Source organism: Gracilinanus agilis, chromosome 6 (genome assembly GCF_016433145.1).
Source record: "Gracilinanus agilis isolate LMUSP501 chromosome 6, AgileGrace, whole genome shotgun sequence".
Classification (NCBI taxonomy): Eukaryota; Metazoa; Chordata; class Mammalia; order Didelphimorphia; family Didelphidae; genus Gracilinanus; species Gracilinanus agilis.
In genome coordinates, this window is record NC_058135.1 from 52,603,978 (window position 1) to 52,613,561 (window position 9,584).

Here is a 9,584-nt window from a genome sequence, read left to right on the forward strand (position 1 = left end):
AAAACATCTTTCAGGTCATGGCCTATGATTGTATTTCTTTTCACCCATTGGCATTGCTTGAAATGTTTCTTTCTTTCTTTTCTTTTTTTTTTTTGGCAAATTTCAGGACAATTGTGAATCCCTCAATTTATTGTGACTTTTATATGTTTTCTGACTTCATTCATAAAGAGAGACAGTGGGGTAGAATGGGTAAATAGGTGATCTTAGTCAGAAAAGTATTATAGTTCTGACACATGTTGGCCATTTGATCCTGGACAAGTTATTTAATCTCTAAATGGCCTAGACAACTCTCTGTAATACTAGACATTAGAAAGAACATTCTAACCTGAATTAATTCTAGTAAGTTTCCTTATATTATTAAAATCATAGGGTTAATACCTATCTCTTCATTTACAATGAAATATCAGATTGAATGTCTGTCATTTCTTCTATTATCATGTTGTCTATTCTTTAATGATGTGGTATAACAGCCTAGACCACTTATTTTTCCCTCCATTTAATGGTGAAACAAGGAGATGATTAAAATGTACTGGGAAAAGTCTTTTAGATTAAGGAAAACTATGAAAACTATTGCCATAGATAGTCATGTCTCTGGGTTTTATTCATTGAAATCATGAAATCTACTAAATAATCCAGACTTTTTACAATTTTCCAAGAGGGAAAAGGGAACACCAATGGATTATTATTCATTAATTAACATGGTTTTATTAAGTGATTACTATGTGTCAGGCACTATTCTAAAGGTTAAATACATAACCCTGGTTTCAAAGAACTTCTATTCTAGAGGGAGACATAATAGGTAAAAAACTCTATATGTGGAATACTGAAATTTTTACATAGATGTAGAAAGATACATAAAAATAGAAATAGGAATAAATGTAACCTCTAGTTTCTAATTTAAAATCCTCTCTGAGCATTTAAAGTCCTTTAAATGCATATAGATATTTAAATAATATATATGTATACCTATATATATCCACACACATACTCACAGCTAGTCATATATATGTATGTATATATGCATACAACCAGACACATTAATATGTGTATTATACATTAAATTATAACTGCATTATAAATTGTGCACATATATGTGTGGAGGTGTGTATATATATATGTCTAAATATTTATTTATTTATACACACATATGTATATAGATTTTTTGTGAATGTGTAAAAGATTTTAATTGCCCAAAAGGGGATTTTATATTTAACACTGGAGTTTATGTCTATGTGCTTATGTGTGTACAAACACACATATACATATGCAAATACACATACATGCATGTATGTATATAACTACGTAAAAGAAAATCTCAGAAGGATGATATTAACACTTAGGAAGACTGGGGAAGATCTCTTATAGTGGGTGGATTTTGAGCTGAGTCTTGAAGGAAGTCAGGTAAAGTGAGAGGTAGAGATAAGGACAGAGAGAATTCCAGGCATAGGAGAGCTAGTGAAAGAGTACAGAGTTGGAAATGGAGTGTCATGTGGGAGAAATGACAAGAAGCCATTGTTGCTGAATTGAAGAGTACTTGGAGGGGAGTAAAGTCTAAGAAGACTGGAAAAACAGAAAAGGTTCAGGATGCAAAGGACTTTTAATGCCCCAAAGAGGATATTATATTTAATCCTGAAGGTAACAGGGGACCACTGCAGTTTTTTGAGTAGGGGAGAGACACAGTCAAACCTGAGCTTTACAAAGAACATTTTAGCACCTGAGTGGATAATTAATTTGAGTAGGGAGAAATGTGGGGCAAAGAGTCCAACCAGAACACTTTCAATAGGCATTAAATTTCTGTCCCTAAGGTTAGTTACCCACTTGCATTTGTGGAAGAATCTTAAGTTTCTGAATTATTTTAAGAAATCTAATTTTCTCATTATCTAACCGCATTTCAGGATGCAATGATGCTTCTTTCTTATTATTTCCCTTCAAAGATATTATTGTTATAGGGGTGCAAATTGTGGACCCCTGGATTCAGGAAGGAAATCTTTCTCAAGAATGAGAGGACTCCAAGCTTAGCTTAAAAGTAAAAAGAAAGGTTTATTAGCAAGATAGGATCAATGGCCAGCAAGTCAGCATGAGTGGAACAACCCTGGGAGGTTGCCCTCTACAACATGGCATAGCAGCACGAGTGGAACAACTGTTGCTCCCCAGATGCCCCAGTTGAGGGGTTTTTGTATCCTCAAGAGTGTGGACATGACTTCTTGCACTCAAGCATTAGATGGGTGGGGAGGGTCTGTCTGGGATCCTCAAGGCTTAGGCTATCAAGGTGTGGCCGGGAGGTATAACTCTTTATCTCTACCTAAAGGACACCAAGGATAATGGTCTTTGCCTGGGGAGGCACAAGGGTAAGAAGGGGGAAGGGAATTTCCCTGTTCACAGCCTGCCTGAGTTAAGGGCTACAGGGTCCCTGCCATCTCTGCACAATGCCCATGTCATTATAACTTAGCCAAATTTTCCCAAGCCACACACCCCATCTCTTACCTCCATTGTTTTCTGTAGCCTTTTCATAAGTTGTCCTTTATATTGTGAAACTATAGTCTCCCAACCTCTTCTTTTTTTGATCTTTCAGGGTTCAGATTAGATTCTTCCACTTCCTCTGAAAAGTCTTTCCTGATTCCCAGTCTTCCCCAGTTGCTTAAGTTCTAATCCTCCTCAAAATACTTCATCATTCTTTAACTGTATAGATAACCTATCACCCCAGAATCCCAGTAGAATGTAATCTTCTTGAGGAAAGGACCATTTTCCATCTTTATTTCTTAGATTTTTATCTTTGTATTCCCATTTCCTGATGCAGTCATGGTGAATCTTTTAGAGGTGGAATGCCAGGCCCTTCCCACTCCCTCCTGACTAAGTGCTGTGACCTAACCAGACCCCACCTTGCCCCCGGACATACCTCTTACCCTAGACAGGGCAGAGAGAAAGCACTCCCATTGCGCTGCTGGGTAGGGGTGCAGGTGATGGGAGGCACATGTAGAGAGGGGAAGGAGAGTATTTCAAGTGCTTCACCCCATCTCCAACTCTGCTCCCCTTTAGCTACATGACACTATGTGAGCTAAACTCCTCTCAAACCTAGTTCTTCTCCAGCCGCACCATGGGAATCACCTTAATCACAGACTCAATAGGCTACCATCTGTGCCACACCATCACACAGTATGTGAGCCCTCCTCCCCAGTACATTATCCCAGACAAGGGAGGGAGGAAGCTCTCCCATTGGCTATTAGGCAGAGGGATTGATGAAGTGAGGAATTTCCTCAAGTGTATGGAAAGGGGGAGGGGAACAGTTCTGCCCCAAGTCCTGTTGGCTTTTTAGTAATGAACACTGATGGGTGATTGCAGCAGTTTCCACAGAGAGGGCTCTGCAAGCCCTTTTTGGCATCCATGTCATAGGCTCACCCTCACTAGCCTATTAGGTACCGTATTAGGTGTTTTCTAAATGATTGTTGAAATGAATTGACCTGAGCTCCTTTATGAGCTGTATGAGCTCTCTCAGTGCCTAAAGTTTATTTAAGATATTACACTATGAATATCTAATGAAATACTCAATTGTTGGTTGAAATGAAATACCATTTGTTGATTTTCAGGTGCTCTCTCATATACTTGTCCACAAAGTGGTTTTAACAGATGGGAAAAGAATCCAAACCATTCTGGTAGAAGAGTGTTAAATAAACTCACAAAGAACAGTAAGGTACAAAGAGAATTTTGAAGTCAACCAATATAATTTCATATTCTTTTCATGGTAAATCCTAATACTCTCAATTCACAAATGGAGTGGGTGAGACAAAGAAAGAAGAAAGATGTCCTTATTCAAAGTCAGTCATAGAAGCACATGTGACTTTATCCAAATATTACTCAATCCTATTCATAAATACCTTTGTGAAACTTCTAAATTGTCATAAAGGTTTTTATTAAATGATAATTCTCTTCTAGTTTTATTTATACAAAAATATTTCAAAGATTCATAATTTTCCATATCTTTTCATTTCCTGTAGATATTCCCAGGCAACTATATATTTCTTTATTTGGAAAAAATTGTCTTCCAAGAACATAATAAAGTGCTTATGAATTGCATACACCAACAAGGCAATTGAATTCAATAATTAATGAAGTATCTAATATAAGCAAATTATTATGATTGGCAATGGGATATAAAGACAAAAATAAAGACAATTTTTTGCCTTCATTGAACTTATATTCTATTGAAGTGGAGTATTTTAATTGTCATAAATATAACTTGAAACAACACAAATTTATTCCTATTTCTGGTAATAATTTAGAAGAAGTGAATGCTATAAATGAAACAAATGAAAAATTGACAATTGTATTTTAAAATGTAACAATTATGAGAATCTAAAAGCAGAAATATGTTTATGTATATGAGTTCACATACATACTATACAATGTGCAGGTATTTTATATCTATTTACACAAATATGTATATATAAGATATACACATATGTTGCACCTGAATCATCTAGATTTAGTAAAAAGTTTGATCTTTCTCCTGGAAATTGAACTTTGAATTAATTAATGTTTAAATCATTCAAGTAATTGAGAAAATATTTAAAGAGTGCCTGCTATGTACTATGTTAAGGTCTTTCAGGGAGAGAAGATATAAGACACAGTCCCTAGCCTAAGGAACTAATAACATTGTTGCAAGAAGCAACAAATACATATAAAAGTTAAATAATACTTTAAGGCAAAAAATGAATGCCAAATGTTCATGAAAAGTGATACCAGAATCCAGAGTGGCTAATAACTGTAGAATTTATGAGAGTGCTAAGGGGAGGTTTCATGTAGGAAATAAAATTTTTAGGGTGGACTTTGAAGCACTGTTAAAATCTGCATAGAAAGAAATGGAGTGGGAGGGAGAGGAGAGTATTGCAATAAGTCATTGCAAGTCAGTAAAGTAGAATGGAATAAACAAGGCAATTTTACCATTCCTCACCCATTGAGTAACTGAAATTAGATGAAAAGATGTTTGTTTGAGATTAAAAGGAAAGAAGGTTGCAGAGGGAAGCAAAATAATGATGAAAAAAGTTCTGGAATGATGAAAAAAGTCCTGGAGAGATATCTAAATAAAGTAACTATTGAACATGTGGCACATATGCTAAAAACTAAGGATACAACAATTAGCAAATGAGGCAGTCCCTGCCCTCATGGAGTTTATAGAATAATACAAGAAGATATAATATAAAGAGGAGCTAGAAATGGGGAAAAGGAGAATGAGAAAGACCACTGGGGAAGCAAAGAAGTGAAGAAGACCAGAAAGTGAATTCAGCTCCGCGTGATGTGAACATGCAGGGGCTCCTCAAGAAATGATTCTTTGGAAAAGTTTTTTCAGGAGGGAGGGCTTCCAGGTTAAGATGGCAGCAGAGTAAAAAGAAGCTGCTTAATCTCTCCCAACCAAAGCATACAGGACTCCTCAAGGGGACATAAAAACAAATCCAGAGGAACGAAGGGACCCCACATCAGGGTGCAGCATTGAAGGTACATGAAATCAGGGCATTTCCACACTATAAAGGGGTGAAACAGCTCTCATTAGAGCATGGGCTGAGGAAGCGCCTCCCCCACCCCTCACACCATATACAGTTCCAAAGCCAGCGCACAAGAGTTAAAGCAGATTTTGGGCACCCATTAAATCATTGGCAGCTCCAGGGCCTGTTCCTGAGAGAAGCAAGACTTAGGAGCCCAAGAGGCTAAAGAACGCACACAGACTTCGAATACAGACCTTGAGCTCTGGCGCTGGTGAAGGCATTGACGTAGGCAAGGACAAGGATCTTGAGCTCAGGCTTGGACCTCTAGTGGGGACCCTGTGCAGAACTGAGCACTGCTGTGGAAGCACCGCCCTGAGACTTCTGAAGGAGCCTCGGGCAAAGGGGCAGACCTGGGAAGACCAGGAGGCTTGACCCTGAGAATAACGAGACCTGAGACCTCGGGAGCCTAGAGAGCTCAGACAGTCCTTGAGTGTGAGTATAAACTTGAGAGAGGATGCAGGGTAACAATGGCAAGCCAGAGACAAGAAACCCAAAAGAGAAAGATCATCAAGAAGAAATTTGTAACACTTGAACAACTTTTACACAGACAAAGTCCAGACAACCGAGCAAACAGCAGAGGACAACAAACAAGTAATCATATCCAAACCTTCCCAAAATAATGAAAACTGGTCACAAGCTATTGAAGAGTTCAAATCAGAGATGATGAGAAAGATGGAAGAGATCTGGCAAGAAAATAACAGTTTAAAAGGCAGAATTTTGCAATTGGAAAGTGAGGCTCAGAAATCAAATGACCTGATAAGCAAATTGAACACCAGAAATGACCAGATTGAAAAGGAAAACCAAAAGATTATAGCCGAAAACCAGTCCCTAAAGGCTAGAATTGAGCAATTAGAAGCTAATAATCTCTCAAGACAGTAAGAACAAATCAAACAAAGTCAAAAGACTGATAAAATAGGAGGAAACATGAAATATCTCAAAGGGAAAGTGACAAAGAAAACTGGTCTAGAAGAGACAATTTGAAAATCATTGGTCTTCCAGAAAAAGCAAAAATTAATAGAAATATGGATTCCATACTAAAAGAAATTATTCAGGAAAATTGCCCTGAAGTTCTACAACAAGAGGGCAATATAGACATTGAAAGGATCCATAGAACACCCTCTACACTATATCCAGAAAAGATAACCCCCAGGAATATAATAGCCAAATTCAAGAGTTTCCAAGTAAAAGAAAAAATCTTACAAGAAGCCAGAAAGAGACAATTCAAATATCAAGGAGCACCAATCAGGATCACACAGGATCTGGCAGCCTCCACACTAAAAGACCGCAAGGCTTGGAATACGATATTCAGAAAGGCAAGAGAACTGGGCCTACAACCACGGATCAACTACCCATCAAAATTGACTATATACTTCCAGGGGAAAAGTATGGGCATTCAACAAAATTGAAGATTTCCAAGTATTTTCCTAGAAAAGACCAAGACTAAATGGAAAGTTTGATATCCAACCACAAAAATCGAGAGAAACATGAAAAGGTAAATAAGAAACAGAGAGGAAAAAAGAAAATTCATAATTTATAAATTTGCCTTTTTAAGGGCCTCAATAAGATTTAATTATCTGTATTCCTATGTGGAGAAAAGCTATGTATAATTCTCTGTAGTGAATTCTATTCACTATTATAGTATTCACTATTATGGTAATCAGAAGAATAATTCATAGGGAGAGGGTGGAATACTAAATGATCTAAGATGATATGGGGGGTGGGAAAGAGGGGGGTGAATGATAAAACTCTATCTAACCCTACTGAGAAAGTCAGAAGGAAAAAACCAAGGGGAACAGGAGAGTGGGGAGGTCAAAAAAGGGAGGGGAGAAGAAGGGGGAGGGAATTCATTAGGCCTTTAAAAATAAAAAAAGGGGAGTAAGCTAGAGAGACTTCCGGTTAAGATGGGGGCAGAGTAAGGAGCAGCTGCTCGATCTCTCCTGACCGAAGCATACAGAACCCCTCAAGGGGAAATAAAAACGAGTCCAGAGGAATGAAGGAACCCCACAACAGGGCGCAGCATTGAAGGTACGCAGAATTGGGGCATTTCCACACTATAAAGGGGTGAAACAGCTCTCAATAAAACAGGAGAGGAAGAAGCCCCTCCCCCACCCCCCCACACCTCGCACAACGCCAACACACAAGTGGGAAAACAGGACTGGGGCAACTGGATAATCACTGGCAGCCCCGGGGCTTGTACCTGTGTGCAGCAAGACTAGGGACCCCAGGTGGCTGGGGGCACCCATGGACTTTCCCCAAGTGTCCACTTGCGTGAAGGCACCGCCTCCAGCCGGGACAAAGGCCTCTAAAACACAGCCTTTCCCAAGCGCTGAAGGCATCGCCTCAGGTGTGAATAAAGATCTCCAGCCCACTGACTTTCACTACCTTCTGCTGGGGTGAAGGCAGTGCCCTAAGAGCATATGCACAGGCAAAGGCATTGCTCTAGGCTTGAATAACGATCTCCAGCCCAGGCTTGGACCTCCAGTGAGGACTCGGTGCAGACCGGAGCACAGCAGTGGAAGCAGCTCCAAAGGCTGCTGAAGGAACCTCGAGCAGAGGGGCAGACTGGGAACTACCAGGAGACCTGACCCCGAGGACAAGGAGACCGGAGCCCCTGGAGCTTGCAAGGCCCAGGCAGACCCTGAGTGCAAAGAGAAAGCTGAAAAGGGGCGGGGCTAACAATGGCCAGCAAAAAGGAAGTGCAAAAAAAAAAGACCATCAAGAGAAACTCTGGAACACTGGACAACTTCTACACAGAGAAAATCCAGACAACAGAGGAGGGAAAACAAAAATCCAAACCTCCCCCCAAAAATGAAAGCTGGTCACAAGCTATGGAAGAGTTTAAAAATGAAATGCTGAGGAAGATGGAAGAAATCTGGCAAGAAAATAACAGTTTAAAAGGCAGAATTTCGCAATTGGAAAGTGAGACAAGACAACTGAAGACCAAAAATGACCAGATTGAAAAGGAAAACCAAAACATTAGAGCCCTAAAACCAAAACATTAAAGCCGAAAACCAGTCCTTAAAGGCTAGAATCGAATATTTAGAAACCAATGATCTCTCAAGACAACAAGAAGAAATAAAACGAAGTCAAAAGACTGATAAAATAGAAGGAAACATGAAATGTCTCAATGAGAGAGTGACAGACCAAGAAAACCGGTCTAGAAGAGACAACTTGAGAATCATTGGTATTCCAGAAAAGGCAGAAATTAATAGAAACTTGGACTCCATACTTAAAGAAATTATTCAGCAAAATTGCCCTGAAGTTCCACAACAAGAGGGCAATATAGACATTGAAAGGATCCAAAGAACACCCTCTACACTGGACCCAGAAAAGTCAACACCCAGGAATATAATAGCCAAATTGAAGAGCTTTCAAGTAAAAGAAAAAATCATACAAGAAGCCAGAAAGAGACAATTCAGATATCAAGGAGCACCAATCAGGATCACACAGGATCTGGCAGCCTCACATTAAAAGACCACAAGGCTTGGAATATGATATTCAGAAAGGCAAGAGAACTGGATCTACAACCAAGGATCACCTATCCATCAAAACTGACTATATACTTCCAGGGGAAAGTTTGGGCATTCAACAAGATAGAAGATGTCCAAGTATTTGCACAGAAAAGACCAGGACTAAATGGAAAGTTTGACACTCAACCACAAATATCAAGAGAAAGATGAAAAAGGTAAATAAGAAACAGAGGGAAAAGAAAGAAAACTCATAGTCTTTTAAGCTTGACTCTTTAAGGGCATAAATAAGATCTAATTATCTGTATTACTAGGTGGAGAAATGCTATGTATAATTCTCTGTAGTGAACTCTATACACTATTATAATATTCACTATTATAGCAACCAGAAGAATAATTCATAGGGAGAGGACAAGATACTAAATGGTCTAAGAAGACATGGGGGGTGGGAAAGAGGGGAGGAATAGTAGGGGACACCAAGAGAAATCTGAGTAAATAAGAAAAATAAGATATTCTATTACACACAAAGAGGGCATGGGAAGGGGAGGGGATGAATAATATCATAAGAAGGAGGGGAAGA